Source organism: Phyllostomus hastatus, unplaced genomic scaffold (genome assembly GCF_019186645.2).
Source record: "Phyllostomus hastatus isolate PE091 unplaced genomic scaffold, TTU_PhHast_1.1 phas_scaffold_46, whole genome shotgun sequence".
In the NCBI taxonomy this organism is placed as follows: Eukaryota; Metazoa; Chordata; class Mammalia; order Chiroptera; family Phyllostomidae; genus Phyllostomus; species Phyllostomus hastatus.
Window position 1 is genome coordinate 33,943,832 of NW_025334032.1, and position 18,125 is coordinate 33,961,956.

General features: G+C 41.4%; 1 non-coding gene and 1 pseudogene across 1 annotated transcript; both read left to right on the top strand.

Moving 5' to 3' along the window:
- The first annotated feature begins 4,221 nt into the window (after positions 1-4,221).
- LOC123807429 lies at positions 4,222-11,553 on the top strand (annotated as a pseudogene).
- Positions 11,554-17,047: 5,494 nt separating this feature from the next.
- Positions 17,048-17,209, top strand: LOC123807834. The gene has a single exon (XR_006783711.1). It is a non-coding gene; the product is annotated as a U1 spliceosomal RNA (small nuclear RNA).
- The last annotated feature ends 916 nt before the right edge of the window (positions 17,210-18,125 follow it).

Sequence of the window (18,125 nt, forward strand, 5' to 3'; positions counted from 1 at the left end):
AGCTTCCTTTGGTTGATATTTTTTTAATCAGTCCAAAACCCTGCTCACGTGCATAATGGCACACTCTTTATCTTCTCTTTGAATCCCAGTAACAAAAAATTAACTTTTTACATGTATGCTGATTTTTTATAATAAATAAGTCAGTGACTTCAAATTTTGGTTTTACCAAGTGGAATCATGAAGAAGAAAATTAAAGGAGAAAAGTTGTTTTAGTTGGTATGAAAAATGCAGTGTCTGGTACAAATAACACTGCTTTTTTATTACAAAATCTTTTATTACAAAATCATAAGCATGTAATTCTGTATTGTAACAACATCACACTCAAGCACACTATATGACTTGTTAGGTGAAATGTTCAAATTAAAAGTATAAATTATTACACCCATATCATTACCCTACCAATCACACTCAAGCAGGTCTTACTTCCGCCAGACCCTGTATATTTTAATAATCAGAACTCCATAGCAATCAGCCTATGGAGTCCTGTAGCTAACCTCTGATAAAGGTACTAGTATTAGCTTCAGTGTAGAGGTGAGGGATCTGAAATATGTAAACAGAGGGTTTACACATTTGCTCTTGTTTGCTCAGCAGTAAGGGGTCGTGCTGGAACTCAGTTGTAGCCAACTTTGCCCCCACGTCTCCACATTTGGCCACCACACAAGGCTCTCGTCACACCAAAACCAGCGATGGAATCTCCCATAAGTCTTCAAGAACTGAGCCTTTGGGAACAAAAGAAAGTTGCATCCTCCTTTATTACAGCTAAAGGAAATAAATTGCTCACATGTTGATACCATCAAAGAGAGTCTCTAGCTTTTACTTTGAGTGGATTTGCTGTGGTACATTAGATAACTTTGCCAGAATTCAATAAAGGGAACGGCAGAGGGAATATCAGATTCAGAATTCACATAGTTTGGTCAGTGGCAAGAACAATAATAAAACATTTTATCACCTTAAGATGTGAATACTCTATCACATCAAGATATGCATTCATGACAGAGTGTGTGTGTGTGTGCCTGGAGACGCTGTGTATCTGTCTGCTGAAGTAGGAATCCGTCATCCAGCTTCACTCTCAGACTTGCAAAGATGCTCTAGGCAAAGGGTGCCGTTTCAATTGATGTGCTTGTTACTTTATAACAGCATATTTCTGTGCATTGCCCAATCTTTTGGAATTAAGATAGAACACAGTGCAAAAAAGATACAATACTCAGTAAAATGTCCATAAAATCGTCCAGCTGCACCGCAAGCTGCTTTTATGATTCTCAAAAAACAACATCAGATTCACTGGAGCAATGAAACAGTTGCACTCACACAACTGCCATTTGTTGAGGTGAGGTAAGTGATCCTTCAGACTCACAGAGCAACGTGTCACAAGTCACAAGTCAGCGTAGAGCTGTGCCTGGGTGTGTCCGCACACCGGCCACAGGTTGGCCTGATCATTAGAACCTGGCTGTTGTGCTGGGTGATGCTCAGACCAAGTCATTGCAAAAACAGCCATTTCTGGCAACTCTGACCAGTCCTCCTAAGCATATGCCTAGTGATTTCTCTTTCATTGCAAGGGGCTTAAAATAAGCCATTTCTCTGGCATTTGGGGTGTCCAGGCCATTTCTTAAAGTGCCATGGCATCAGGCTCTCAGAAGTCCTCATATGCCCTTGATAGTCTATTTAGAGTTTGACTGAAATCTAATGATGTTTTACATAGGACTGAGTGACAAGCTCTCATGTGGTTTGGAAAGATGCCAGCAGATCTCTCGGACCACGTCCCATGGATGATGTTGATGTTCTCAGGACAGTTTTACCGTTAGACCCTGGACCTGGTAGCTACCAACTACTCATTTCACAGTGGCCGAGAAGAAAATTTTAAGACCCAGAAAAAAATGGACTCTGAAATATGAAAATAACTAAAATGAAATATTTTAAATTATATAATTTCTGCAAACATAGCATGTCCTCCTGTGATCTTCAACTTGATTATTAATTATACATGAATTACATTTAATTAGTGGTATTGACATATTTTGAATGAAATACAGCATTACAACTGTCCTCAAAATTTGAAAGTGGCTGGTTACCTAAGCCCTACTTTTATTAATTGTAGGCTTATCACGATTCTATACTGTGCTTCTCCAGATGTTAAAATTTACGAGATCATTTAACAAAAGTAATGTAAATCATCAAGGCCTGTAGAAGACATAACTAGTTTAGGTTAAAAATTAACCACTAAACCTGGTCCCTAAAACCAGTTGAACAAAGACAATGAGAATAAAATACTTTTTTGAATATTCTACTACCCAGCTAAAACATTTTATTGGATGCTGAACCCTACACGGGATTTTTATAGCTCCCCAGCCAGAAACACAACTCTTTTTTTCAATACTCACCTCCATGGTCCTCAACCTCACCTGCACATCAGAATCACATACTGGATTTTTAAAATTGTACATGCCCAGGCCTTGCCCAACACCTTTAAATCAGAATCACAGAGGTAGACTCGGGCATTTACTTACATTCTAAAAAGAATTCACAGGTGATTCTGATGTGCTGCCACTGTGGAAAATGAATAACCTAGCAAGTCAGAATCGCCACGTTTCACTGGTGACTTACCACCCAAATGAACTTCATCGATGTGGGTCGCACTGCTGTAACCAGGCACTGTGTCAAATTATGTCATGTTTTCAAGTGCCACGGCCGTTTTTGTTGCTGCCGTGTTTTAAATGGACTGTTCTCCCCACACCATCAACTGAAAGCAGTATTTTCTGTGAGTCTATGAGATACATCGGTTTCTCACAGAGACTGTACCTCCCCCCAGCAGAGTAAAGAGCCACTGTTTTACTTCTTTGTTGCTGACAAGGCATCCTCAGACAGACGATTTATCTTCCCTGATAGTTGGGGATAGGAGAAGCAAAAGCCTTTCTCCCCACTGAGCCATCAAACCCAAACAAAAAAAATAATTAACTCATCTAATTTCTAAAACAAGAACACATGTAATAAGAAATGGCTGAGATCATAGAATAAAAATGTGGCCTGTTAAAAGGTACATATAGCGCTTTGACCATATTGACTGGAGTCTATTCTCTTATGTTCTACAACCTTGGGTGTTTTCTCTTAATTATCATATTCTGTAAGAATGCTTACCGAGATACAAAAATAACCTTTCTCCAAATTCTAGCACCAAAGTAATGAGGTACTTAAAGAAAAGGAAAATGGTAAGCTGAGAGATTTGTGTTCCTACTAACAGCCTAGCACTGCCAAAATAATAATTTGAAAAGTTTGTGGGGGGTTTTTTTTAAATCTTCTGTTCTAGGTCCAAGGGCTGCTATAACAAAGAACTCCAAACAGGGTGGCTTAAAACAACAGAAAATTAGTCTCTCACATTTCTGAAAACCAGAAACCCAACATCAAAGGGTCAGCAGGTTGGCGTCTTCTGGGTGCTTTGAGCAGGAATCTGGCCTAGGCCCCTCTCCCAGCACCTGGGCCTTGCTGCCAGTCCTTGGCATTCCTTAGCTTGCAGGTTCATCACCTTGAACTTGGCCTTGGTCTCACATGACCTTCCCCCTGGGTGTGTCTCTGTGCCCCCGTCGTCCTTTCTTAGAAACCCACCAGTCACTGGATGCAGGGCCCACCGTAATCCAGGTGACTAACCACATATTGTATCTGAAAAGAGCCAATTCCCAAATTAGGTCACATGCACAGGCTCGGAGGTTAGGACTTAAACATACCTTTTTGGAGACACAATCCAGTCCACAGCACATCCCTTCATTAGTTACACAGTTTCAAAAGAAATCTATAATAAACACCAGATTTTCTAAATCCAGAATACACTCATTGCATGATTTTGTGCTTTCAGAGCTATAAGCAGGCTGGATTTTTCTTCTTTTTGGTTCTCAATGTTATAAATGTTAATGAACCCCAGTCCAGGAAATGGCTTATTTTAAATTTGTCTTGAAAAGCAAGAAGGAAATTCTATGAGTGTCCTTGTTTCAAGCCTCAGGCCTCCATTCTACTGTCTACATATAATGTATATAATATGCACACATACATGTATACACACACACATACATACACACATGTTTGGTTTCTGTCTTTCTTTTCACCTTTATTCCCTTATACTGTAGTATCCTCACTTCTCCACGTGTTCTTGCAATACTAAATGTTCTCAAACTACCAGGAAGCCTGGGGAATCGCTGGCCATAAGCTTAGTCATCTTCAATGGAGGCAGCCAAAATGGAAGATTTGACAGGGTCTCGTTTAACCGACACTCCATTACCTGGAAGCTTTTATATTCGGCAACTGTAAGTAGGACACGCATAACTCCGCCAGCTTTACTCATGGAAGTAGCCCTACTTCCTTTCAACAGAGTGACCTCAGGCCCGCTGGTGTGAATTAGCGTCTGACTGCACCAGGCAGGTGGACGACGCCAGGTGAGCCTGCACCTCCTTTAACTCTCACGGTATCGGCTTAGGTAGAAGCAATGCTATCAGAAAAAATACGGTTTTATTCAATATTGTTAATATAAAATAAAATGGAGATCATTTTGTTTTTAGCCATATCATTGACCAATCAATTCAGAATTTCTTAGATATTTTAATCATTCGTTACTTAGTTTTATTCTGCACAATTGCATGAATGACTTAATAATAATGTATGAATATTGGTTCATTAATTGTAACAAATGTATTATACTATTGTAAGATGTTAATAATAGGAAAAATTGAGTGTGGAATATATGAGAACCTTCTGTACTAACTTCTCAACTTTTCTGTAAATCTAAAACTGTTCTAAAAAATAAAGTCCCTTATAAAAATGTCCCAAATTGCTCCACTTGGAAAAAAGAAACAAGTGCAGACATAAAATCCATTCACCCATATTCAATAGAACATCAGTTGTGATATAGCGAGTTTTCCTTGGCCATTTGAAAACAGAATATGTGGCTATTCTTTATCCATGGATATTCTTTCTTCTTCTAACAATCTAACAATGAAAATATGTTTTATTTTGTTTTTAATATATTTTACTGATTATGCCATTACAGTTATACCATTTCCCCCCTTCACTCCCCTCCACCCTGTACACCCTCTCCCACCCACATTCCCCCCTTTAGTTCATGTCCATGTGTCATAAGTTCTTTATTTTCCAAATTTCCCGTAACTATTCTTGCCCTCCCCCTTGTCTATTTTCTACCTACTATCCATGCTACTTATTCTCTATACCTTTTCCCCCTCTCTTCTCTTCCCACTCCCCTGTTGCTAACCCTCCATGTGATCTCCATTTCTGTGGTTCTGTTCCTGTTCTAGTTGTTTGCTTAGTTTGCTTTTGGTTTTGTTTTAGGTGTGGTTGTTAATAACTGTGAGTTTGCTATCTTTTTACTGTTCATATTTTTTATCTTCTTTTTCTTAGATAAGTCCCCTTAACATTTCATATGAGAAAACCTGTTAAATTATATTTTGAACATACAACTAGCTGAGGGAGATACATAAAAAATCAGAAATTATCCAGGAGATATAGATTAGTAGGTTGGTAATCTAGGTATAGATTAATCTAGATTAGTAGTTTCTGCTATTACTCTATGTCTATTGATTGACAGGCCTCCTAAAAATAATGTTCATTCTCCCCTTATGCCATTTGGGCCTCACTCAACTTCCACCTGAGGAGGCTGTCAAACCATAAAGCAAGTCAATCGTATTGCACCTAAGTTGGAATAGATATCTATTTTACTTAAGTAAAAAGACATTTGTTGAAATAACAACATTGTCACTAAAGATAATATTGAGATGCCTTAGGGAGGCTGCCCACCTTTTTTTTCATGTAAAAATCTGTGTGGAGATATAAAAAAACTAAAGAAAGTGCACAAATAATAAAGTTCAGCTCAGTTGGTTCTTGCGAAGTAAATTCATTCATGAAATAAGCACCTAAGAAACTGAGTGTAAGCAGAGCAAGCCCCAGCACCCGGGTCCAGACAGAAGGCCCAACGGTAACCACAGTCTCAAGTTCTAACAAAATCCGTTAGTTTGGTCTGGTTTTTGAACTACATGTAAATGAAATCATACTGTATTCTTCTGTTTATGGGTTCTTTATCTTGCATTATGGGTCAGCTTTATCCATGTTTTTCATTATTGTTGTTGATCTGTATTCCATCATCTGAATATGTTAACAACTTATGTATCCAGTCTACGGGGCATTTGGATTGTTTCCAGTGGGACTGTTAGGATTACTATTGCTGTGAAGATACTTATAATTGCCTGCTACACTCTTCTTGGCCTTGTTCATTTCTGCAGACCTGCAGTGATACCACTCAGGAAGGGCTATGACTGCATCTTTCTCCATCTAGCCTGTAAGTGATGATACTGGTTCTCTAACTGTAGGCAAGCGAAGAAGATGGATGGTGGTACTGAAGACAGTAGTGGAATAGACTTCAGGCAGCACAGAAAGCTTACCATTAGCAGGTGCCAATACAGCATTGATTAGTGGAACAAGTGAGCATTCAGCATTAAAACCAAAGAGTCCTGAGCAAAGACAAATTCCTGTTCTTTGATGTTTTACCAAGCTATTGCTGCAAAATCTCTTTGGTCTAATAACTAGGCCCATTTCATTTGTTCCAAAGACCATTTTCAAGAGGAATGGGGAGGGGGGTTCCATTTCATCCCAGGTACTAAAAACAGTGGGTTCCAAGTGTTATGTGTGTGTCTCTGTGTGTTTATCCAAATGCTGACCTCTGAAGCCGAATCTTGTAGATTGCTGCATAATGCAGTTGGTCCAATATCTTAATATCAGATAGTGAAAAAGAGTCATAAAAAACAAACCAATAAAAAATGTTCTAAGGCTTCTCATACTATTATTTCCTCTGTCCCCTGCCCTTGACCATGTTCGACCTCTGAATTTCACGGAACCTTGTCCCAAAAGAGAGACAGGTCTAGGCTCATTTTATATATTCATTGCAAGAAGTCCTGAAAGAAAGAAATAATCCTGGGAGGAAGAGTATGCAAAAGGAGACATATCTCTTAAAAAGATGAGGCACAAACATGAAAAATCCCCTAAGATAATGGCCTCGATGTGTATCACGCATTACGATAAATAGTTTGTATCATGGTGCCAGAGAGAAAGGGGCCAAGATAGTGCACCAAATGTCACTATAATGAGCAGGTTTGGGCTCTATGAATTCTTATAGAAACAGTTCTGTGAGCTAGGTTTACATGTGTGACTCATAAAGTACTTTGTGTAATTCAAAGATATTAAGGAAATTCTTAGAATCTCCAAAGCAGGATACTGTCTTTTCCCAGTATTTCCATCAACCCCAAGTTACCACAATGAAGAGAGAGAGTCTCGATGTCAGTTAAACAAATGCTTCACACTGTGTATCTCATTCCTAGTCACTCTTGTGGATGTGGTCAGCCGTCCAGTTATTGGGTGTCTTCCAAATGTTTCCTGATTCCATAATTTCCATTCTTGAGGCTCTAAACTATTTTGACAGAAACAATTCTGTAACTAAGCCCACAGAAAAAATAGTAAAATAACCCCAGAAAAAAATGGGTATGTTTTAGTGTCGGGTATGAACAACAAACAATATGTGAACATAAGCAAACCGTTAGGGGAAATCTCCATCTTTTCTGATCTTCCCGTGTGGATGTAACTGGCACAGAAAATGCATGCTCTGTGCCTTTGCGGACGTAATGCATCAAGTGGATGAGCAGTGTATATCACCAGATGCCACAGCCTTTGGAGATGCATGAAACAATAGCACAAGTCCCTGAAAATTTTAAAAATAGGAGCACTGTGAGTCTATGAAAACCGTGGGGAATTAACAGTATCTACCAAGGCAATTTGTACTTTCTCCAGGTTATGATGTGGAGGGATTTAAGGGAGGTACGTTTCATATGCTTCTTCTATAAGGTTGGTTAACACAGAGGTCAGGGTGTTTACAGCATTTCATGTTCGCGGAACTATTGATTGCAGACATTTAAATGCCACAGGGAGAATAAAAGTGTCTATGTTACATGTTTGGTAACAAGCATTACAGATAAAAGGTCAGTGGTCTATATTTTGGTGAGGAGCCTATAAGCCCAAGCTTTTAGAAATAATGGCATGTGCCTATCTTCTCCAAAACTGATAGTGTGGGGATGAGAAGGGGTCCCAGCTGGAGAGGCCAAGGAGGAGTGGATAAGCTGCAGCACCACACTGGGAAGTTAGATCATGTAACAGCGCAACTCATTCTATAGCTCCAGAGGACCGTGCGTTCTAACCGCAAGTCCAGATGACTCACCCAGGGTCTTAGTACCTGCTGTCTTCTGGAGTGCCTGAGACTGTACTAAGAAACCATGAAATCTCCATTCCGCAAATGGTTCTCCATTTAAGGAGAAGAAACAAGCAATTACCAATGACACGCAACTCCAATGACAAAAAGATCAATAAAGAAAATGTACACAACAATTTAAATGCTCAGGGTATCTATTGGTAACATGATGCGGAGATTGAAAATGGTCGTTAGGGAACTCCTGGGCTAACTCTGACATTGGCACAGGGGCCTAAACACTGTTGCTCTCAAGTCCCCACCGAAATGATTAAAGAAAAACAAAATCAAGAAGAAATTGCAACAATACTGAATACAAAGGCAAGACGACTTTCCCGTGCCACAATCTTTAAGGAAGCGTCACCTGATATCTGAAAGACCCAGTAAATTAATTCTTTGAACAACTCAAACTTAAAGTATGCATCCTGGGAGGACGAGATGAATATAGAACAGAGAGAGAACATTTCACAACCCTTTTTGGCAACCACGGTACCCGGAGGAACATACAGACGCACAGAATGAAAAGAGGACCAATGGCCAGTAGTACCTGGAGGGGAGCAGACAGCATGCCACCCTCCCCTCACCCAACCCCAAAAACACCTAGAATAGAGGCTGTGTGAAGGGTTAGCAATGGAGCGCTGCCCCTGCCGAAGAAGCATCACGGGTGCAGAGAAGAAACTGTGCTGAAATAAAGTCCTTGCATTCAGAATGCCCTTTTGGAGCTGCTGGGTCTCAGAGCTGATGATGTCACCTTTCTGAACAAGTTCTTCCATAACACCCGCTGATGCAGACCCCGGCTCGTGGGGCCCACGTCATTGTGGATGAACATGAGACAAGCACATGGATTACCGAGTCTGGTGGAGGAAAAGGGATGGCATGGTTTTTCTCTCAAGGGGGGCAAAACCCTTGGCCCTTGCTCCAATGAGCTTTTATTGTCTTACTGGGCACGTTACAAGAAGGTCCTCATTAACTATGCACAGGCCCGCTTTAGGTGGTTACCTTATACAGAAAACAAAGGAGAGGATGCTGGTAATCACCTCACAGAAGTGAGATATTTGCAAATGAAAAGGCGAAAGTAGTTGGACCAGTTACACTCATCCTTGGAAGGTTTAGCTTGGATTTTAGGAAGTTGCTTTGCAGTAAATGTCTTCAATTCAGGTTGAGGGAGTTTTAGCAAAAAGCAAGACTCACAGTGGCCTAAGTACATTGCAGGCCTGATTCCCTACGGGAAAACCTATCCGTGGGCGTGGGTCCTGTGCGTCTCCCAGTGGGAGCTGAGCCCATGCCATGCAGAGTGGCCTCCCACAACCTGCCAGAAAAGAATTTTATTAACATCCTTGAGGACGGTGAGAAGATGCAAAATGAAGTTTCTCACTGTGTTTGTAATGCCTACCATGTTGGGTTGATATATTAACAAAATCCAACATTAGGCCTGGATATTTATTGAGCAAAGTTAAAGAAGTAAAATACATAGCCTGTTATTGATATTACTAGGAAAACAAAGCTAAATAATGGCTGAATAAGGCAAAGAAAAATAAAAATTTAGAATGTCATAGGAAGCAGCAGCATTATAGAAGTAGAAACACTGCAGAAGATTTAACCCAAAATTGAAATTAATCACTTTGGCCAGACTGAAGGCAGCTGCCCAGGGGCAAACAAGGTGCACCAGGGGCCTGAGCCAGCTCCACCACGTGACCGACGTGGAGGACCTTCAGTGGTCCCCGGCCGATGACAGCAAGGACTGGACACAAAGCATCAATACTGTTGAGAGCCACAAGGACAGAAAGGGTTCTCTGGTGCAGCACAGCCAGCTCACTGTCACCACAGAGAACCCCAAGAATGTTTTCTCAGCACCCAAGACTTTAGGGAAATTCAGGACCTGAGCAAGGGGTGCTCCTGCTGCTGACGGACCTGGAGTGCTCCCGGACGGGCTGACGCATGAGCACTCCTGCAGTGACAGTGCAGACACTCGTGACATGACCCTCAAAGCAGCTGCTTCGGGAGCACACAGGGGCTCCCCGATGAGCTGGCCAAGCAGCTGTGGATGGTGACACAGAGGTGCTGGCTCACTGCCCACCATGACCCCACCTTGCTGGTATCAGTTGTCAGGAGCATTGAAAGGGAAGAAAATATTGATAGGCACATATTTGACTGAAAAAATCAAACTGGCTTTGCTCCTCGGGGAGGGCCAAGAATGGGAAGGAGAAGATGCTTCCCATCTTGGACAGAACCGTAAATACCAAAACCAAGAGCGGGCACGTGGACACCAGGAAGTCCAACAAGATGTGCTCATTTGCCACCTAGAAGTCATAAGGAAGTACATCATAGACGGCCTCATTGTTGCCCAAAAACCTGATGGTTCCATGTTTTCCTCCCCATTATGAGATTTTCAGGAATCTTCTGAACATGCACCACCAGGCCCTGACCACGCAGATGCAGGAGCTTGCATCGGAAGACCTGGAAGCAAATGAGATTGTGAGCCTGCTGACGTGGGTCTTAAACACCTGCCCCAGCACAGAGCTGCTGGGAAATGTGGAGCTGGCCCTGGAGGTGGCTGTCAGCGCCCGGGGGCCATCGCTTTCTCCAGGTGTGGACGCTGAGCTGCTGGACATGTACGTGTCAACTCTCACTTCAAGCAGCGCTACCTGGCTGTGGAAAGCTCTAGAAGGGTAAGAAAGACCAGATAAGAGAGACTAAACCTGAAGCCTACGAAGATGGGTGCCACCCAATGATACTCCTGACCATCATCTTCCAGATGTTCAACCAGAATCTTCAAGTAGCTGCTCAGGTAAGTGAAGATCTGAGAATAAAGATCCTACTTTTGTGTCTTCAGCAAATGAATTCTTTCTTAAGTAGATACGGAGATGAAGCTCAGTTGTATGAAGAGGAGCACAGGAGAAACTGGTGGTACCCGCACTGCTACTTCCAACACGATCACCACCATCAGCAACTGCCAGACCTTCACAGAGTCCACAGTCAGTTTAAAGGGGATGTGTTTTTAAAAAGAAGGGAAAGAAGGCGTGTCTCTGAGCCCACCGAGCATGGATGGGACTCTGGGTGCCATCTCGAGGCAGGGCTGCAGCCACGGCTGGGGGGAGGGTCTTCGTGGGCCTGAAGGGGGGCACTCGGGGTGCATGGAGCTGAGTGTGCACTTGCCTCACCCTCAGTCACAGCAGGGGCACGGTGGCTTCTCTGTGACACGGTTTGCTCTGTGTGGTGTAGGCCCAAGGTTTGGTGCTTCTGCTGCACAGCTGAATAGAGACTCCCAGTAAATACCAGTGTAACTACCGAAATGTGCTGAAATGGGACAAAGATGAAAACTATAAGACACAATATGATAGATATAGAGGACAAAAAGGTAGTTCTTTGACATTTCTGAAAAAGAGACCCCTGGGCAGTCTTGGTGAGAATATAAATTAGTACAACCCCTATGGAAAACAGTATGGAGTTTCCTCCAAAAAATTAAAAATAAAACTACTATATGATCTAGAAGTCCCATGTCTGAGTAAATATCCAAAGAAAATAAATTTTCTATCTTGAAGAGAGGTCTGTATTCCCATATTTATTGCAGCATTATTCACAATGGCCAAGACATGGAAACCACCTAAGTGTCCGTCAATGGGTAAAATGAATAAAGAAAAGTATGTACATATTTATCTCACATTTTATATACACATACCGTGGAATACTATTCAGCTACAAAAGGATGAAATCTTGCAATTGAACATGGATAAACTTTGAAGGCATTATGCCAAGTGAAATAAGTCAGACAAAGAATGATAAACACTGCATGATACCACTGACACATGGAATCTAAAAAAGCAGATCCTGGAAGCAGAGTCAAGTGGTGGTTGCCAGGAGCTTGGGGTAGAGAAAATGAGGTTTTTCTAAAGGCACAAACCCCCAGTAATAAGATGAGTTAAGTTCTGGGGTCTAGTGTCTACCAGAACTATGTACTGGTGGCTACAGTTAACGGCACTGTATATTATACACTTGAAAGCTGCTGAGAGTAGATCTTAAATATCTCTACCACACACACACACACACACACACACACAAATAATTGTGTGAGGTGATGGAAGCGTTAACTAAGCCTACTGCGGTAATCATTTCACCATATATACGAGTACCAAATCATCACATTGCATACCACTGTATACCATGAATTTATATTTTATTATATCTCAATAATAAACCCCACAGCTAAAAAAATGAACATAAAAACAACACCTACAGGCAAATTCCCAAAGGGGAAAAAAGCCATGTGACCATTTGTTTAGAGATTTCTAAAATCCTAGTTTCATCATCTCTACCTGTAGTATAAGAAAAGGAGAACAAACTTTCAATCTGTGTATCCAGAATTTTCCACAGAACTTTTGTAATTTCTTCTCCTCTTAGAGACAGAAATGTAACAGTCAAGTGATTATGCTTAGGTTACATACTGAACGTGTTTTGCTTTAAAATGTATAGTAAATTAATTCACATTTTGTACTGATCAGTAAGACATGGCCGGAAGAATATGAGACGTAGTGAAAACAGTGGAGCCAATTAGATTCTCCACTCACCTGGTAACACTAAAGACATGAGCCAATGAGAAGACCCGATGTCCAATGTAAGAGGCATGGCAGAAAGAGACTCATCCCAAAACAGCCAGCCTGTTCTGACAGGGGCCAGGGTAAGGCCGGCAGCAGAAGGAGGCTGAGGATAGAGCTGCTAAAATATAACAGGGTCTGGCAGAAGTGACGCCTGCTTGAGTGTGGTTGGTGGGGTAATAACACAGGTGTCATAATTTGCTGTTTTAATATGAACATTTCACCTAAAATGTCATATGGTGTGCCTGAGTGTGACATTGTTATGTTACAGAATTGCATGCTTATGAGTTTGTGATAAAAGGGGTAGGGGGGGGGGCCTGTGTATCTTCAGAGGCGGTTAGGAGAGCCAACCTAATGATTTCTGCATGAGAACTCCCTGAGACCTGACTCTCCAGCTTAACCCTTTGCCCGCCGCACTCAAGGAAAAGTGCGGAGTGTGGAGCAGAGGGTCGGGTGGGAGAGTGGGGAAATGGGTAATCAGAGGGACTAGGGTTATCCTTTTAGTCTTTCTCCGGTTCTCCAGTGAACAAATGTGATGTTTCTGCTCAGGAAAAAAGTGAGTTTTTTAAGAAATGGTGATTGTAGGTAATACGTAACATGGGCCATGTTCACGATACAAGTGCCAATGCGGCTTACACAACTGTACAAATTCTCCTCATAAATGTGAGGAACCAAAGGCATGGGAAGGAAAATTAACAATGATATTATATGAACAGTAAGATTATGAATTTCTGTTCAACCTAATGTCTACATATTCCAAAATATGGTTACATAGTTAAATCATATTTAAAAAATATTTTAAACGTAATTTGTGTTCGATCATTATGCCTTAAATGAAAACTAATGGCATCTGGGATTTATGTATCCTAACAGCATCATTAATTGCAGCCTTTAAGCAGAGCACAGGGTGGCCAACGAATCTTATTACATATTATAACTATTTTTTTTAATTTAGTGCATTAAAAAATAATTAGATAAAGCTGAAGTTTAAGCCATAAACCATGTGTAACAGTAACCACTGACTGACTGCTGGCACCACCAGAATTTCGCATGTGGCCAATCTTTATTCCAATGAACTCCATTTCTCAGCTAATCGTGGACGACTCTGTCACCCGTGGGTTGCAACTAATGCAGTCAAGCAAACACAAGTTCTTCAGGATCTGGTAAAACCCACACAGAGACTCTTATGAAAATTTAGCGTTCCTTGCTGGGAGGAAAATCCACAAGGCCAGAGAATCTTAACTCCTGCAACTGTTGTTCTTCAGAGCATTTCAAGAGCCCCTCGTCAGGGAAGTTAAACTTGATCCTGCTTTTGATTTAGAATAAGCTCTTTTCATGGAACTGTCACTTCCGGGCACTCCAAGCCCGGGCACATGATGAGCTGTGACCTGACAGAAGCTGTAATCAGAGGCAAAGCGACTGGTGATAAACTATGAGGTTCCATGGGTTTTGATATAAATCAATAGAGAAATTTCATCTCTATTCAGTTAAAGCATTTATAGCTTTGTTGTCTTACAAACTGTAAGGAAATACAAACTGTGTGAAAACAGAAGCAGAGTCAGAATCTGCTGCTGTAATTCCTAAAATTTCTACTTTCTTAATGCTGCTTCAGCCAACCCGTCTGGTCCCCATATTTGAAAACACCGTTACTAGCTCAAAGTACCTCTCCTTAACCCTACCCTGAGAACAGGGGTAGAATCCCATCGTATTGGCAATTAAGAACTCACAACTGCCCCCTTCTCCAGAAATCGCCCTCCCGTGGTAGGAGCTGCCTGGTCCTCCCCACCACCTCCCCAGCCACAGCTCCTAGCGAATAACTGAATGATTCTGGAGTTCAAAGGGACAACCACATTATCTTTTGTGCAGTTAACATCCCAGAGCTTCCCACGCCCCACACCACACACCTCTGCCTCCCCACCCTGCAGCAACCACCGCTGCCTCCATGTATCAGACCAGGCCAGGCTTCATCTAAGGCTACAGACTTTGGGGCTCTTTCTCCACCCCTTCCTCCCTCTCCCCATTTTCCTGCTTCCCTTCCTTCCTTAAGGTTTTCCCCCAATAGTACTTTCTCAGTAAGTCACAGGCACCCAAACTCCTGTTTCAGGCTCTGCTGCCTGTAAGTCATGGTATTAGGTCAGCAAAGGGACGTTGTCTTCCCAGGCACGTGTGACAATGCTTAGTTGATAAGCATGACCTTAATTTGGGGGGTGATGTCATGGCAACAAGGTGCAGCTCATATTCTTGAACCTAGCTGACTTGGATCTCATTTCTGTATCCAGCGATTCTGAAATTAGTTGTGGGGGGAAGAATATCCTCTCTGCCTTCCAAATCTCTCTCTCCTTCATAAAAACAAATGACCAAAAATACAGAATGCCTTTTAATGCCCCCGTGTGAGCTGTAATACCTTGCCCTTCCTCACGTTCCTGCGACTCCTAAATCATTGAACATATGTGGGAGAACCTGTTTTGACTGGCTTTAATTCCTGCTAAAGAGAACTTTAATTTCCATTTCAGTCACTAGGGAAAAAATTCAGAGGGCACCTTCTCTGTACCAGGCCACAGGGAATAAAGCGATGAACACAACAAACAAAGTCCTTATTTTCATGAAGCTTACATTCTAACTGTAGAGCACCAAATAGAAAAATACAGATAATAGCAATGTCCAGAAAGAGTATATTCAGCTTTTCCTCTAAACTTTAATAGCACATTCAAAGAACATCTTTCCCTCCATACATTGCATTCTAGGCCAAAGAGCTTACCAGCCACTGATGTGTTTTAATAAAGTATGAATTAATCACATGATATCATTCCAATGAGGTAATTTCTCAATTGTGATAAGTTGGAAGAACTGTTTCAGAGCAGAAACTTGGTGTACCCAGTCATTCCATTGCCCAATGGTTTGCATACCGATTGTGCTTTGTGAGCATCACAGTGTCCAACTCAGCCTTTCATTCACAATATGCATGGCGAGGGTGTTTCCTGCGTGCGGCTGCGGTCACCGCCTCTGCGGGAACTAAGACGCTCACTGGTCCATGCTGATCGGGTGGGCAGGAGGAAGCACACTGCTCCAGCTGCAGGAGGGAGTGTGACCAGCACCCGACGGTGCCCTGCTGGAGGGAGGTATCGTGTGTCCTTAGCACAGAGGGTGTGAAATAAAAGCCTGTGGAATGAAATAACAAGTCCACACTTAGACCCACGTAGTAAAAGCCAGCAAATGTCCCTGTTGTTCCCTATGGTTCTGAGGAAATACTTCAGGTAATCTCAGACAGACGTTTCCCCATTGACAAAGAAAATTGCTTTCAACTGGAGGCATTTGAGAAATCGTTTTTTTAACTTTACCTAGTACATGAATGATTATTGAGTGATGTTTCAGATTAATAGGTCATGTTCGGTATAGCTGTAGAAATGAATATTGTGTGAAGTAGCTAAGGTCTAAAAAGTAGCAGAAATTGTCTAATATAATAATCGTTTTCAGGGTCATTTTTAGTAGTAACATTCTGTTCCTCACATCTCCCAATACAGGTATTGACAAAGAGTGTATTAGTTAGTCCATTTATCTACTCCTTTTCATTGTCGAAGTGAAAATTGACTCTGAATAAGTGGTCCCATTGATTTTCTAGGTAGCTTGCTTTCTTGACTATTTAATTATGTCCTATAGTTTGCTTTTGAGGACTTTGCAAGATATTACTCAAATTCTCCTTTAGTCCAACTTGTTTTTCCTTGACCTTTCATACTTTGTAGATATTTCTGTTGCTTTTACATAAACCAATGTTTCAGCTTCAAAGGTGTCTTTTTTCTTGCAGTAGCTGCTTTGCCTTCTCCCATTACTCATATTATGAAAAGTAAGTGATACACTTCATATGTACTTATTACTCTTATACTTAACAAATAGCATCATTATTTTGGCAATAATTATTAAAATGTAAATTTTTTCATCAAACGTGCATATGTCACCAGGTAGGAAAGTGGAGTGATACAATGAAACCAAGATTAAGTGTCACTGCGCGAGTCTGGATCTCAGACTCAACAGATGAATTCAATGCCTTGTGTTTATGTGTCAAAGAGTAATTGTTTACGTACACAAGAGAAAGATATAAAAGATAGCCAAAGTTTCATTGAAAAAAGTAAATAGAAGATTTAACTGTGAATTAAGTGGAATCAATATAGAACATCTTATACCTACCTGGCAGGGGAGATACCACGATCACGAAGGTGGTTTTCCCAGGGCGAGGCTTATCCATTGCCCTCTGGACGTGCTGACCCCTGCGATTTCCCCGAAGGTGGGAAACTCGATGCAGAATTTGTGGTAGTGGGGACTGCGTTTGCGCTCTTCCCTAGGGGGAAAAAAATATATGTATAGGACACCTTAGGAATTAGATCCGGTCTTAGCTGTGCTCATAGAAGCCACGTGAAATCACAGTTTGACTAGAGCCTAATGTTTCTCAATGTCTGTTCGGGAATATTTCTCATCTAGAAACTTTTATTTTAATCACCAGCAATTTGTTACAAGCTCAATGCTTGATCAACTTGAGCCACTAAACTGTGTACTGGAACAATTGGAGCTACTTAAGAGTGAGATAAAGTGCTCCACTGAGGAAATCCAAAGAATGAGAATAAGAGAACAAGCAGAAAACGTAGAAAATGAGGTGAAAAAGCAGAGCTGAGCAAAAGGTAATAAATACTTCCTAATCAAATACAATGAAATGCTTTCTATTTTCCAGGGGTACATCATGTGCCAGCAAACGAATGACAGTAGCAAGCCAATGAACTAAGTGCATGTATCCATAATTCACAAATAACTAAGTGGATATCTGCATTTATCTTCTCTCCCACTGCCTGGACTAGATTCATCATTGCAAGTGTATGGATTGTTACTGTTTGCATAACTGCCCCGATGCATGAAATGCTGCATGGTTAGCACAGAAGTAGACCCTAATGACACATTTCAACATTGTATCATGACTATTAGGGAAATGGTATGCTATCAATATTTATTTTATTTCTTTTTTAGAAAGTTAGACTTCTTGCCTTGGCTGGTATGGCTCAGTGGATTAAGCACCAGCGTGCAAGCCAAAGGGTCACCAGTTTGATTCCCAGTCAGGGCACAAGCCTGGGTGGTAGGCCAGGCCCCCAGTAGGGTATGTACAAGAGGCAACCACATATTGATATTTCTCTCCTTCTCTTTCTCTCTCCCTGCCCCTCTCTCTAAAAATAAAAATAAATTAAATAATCTTAAAAAAAGAAAGTTAGACT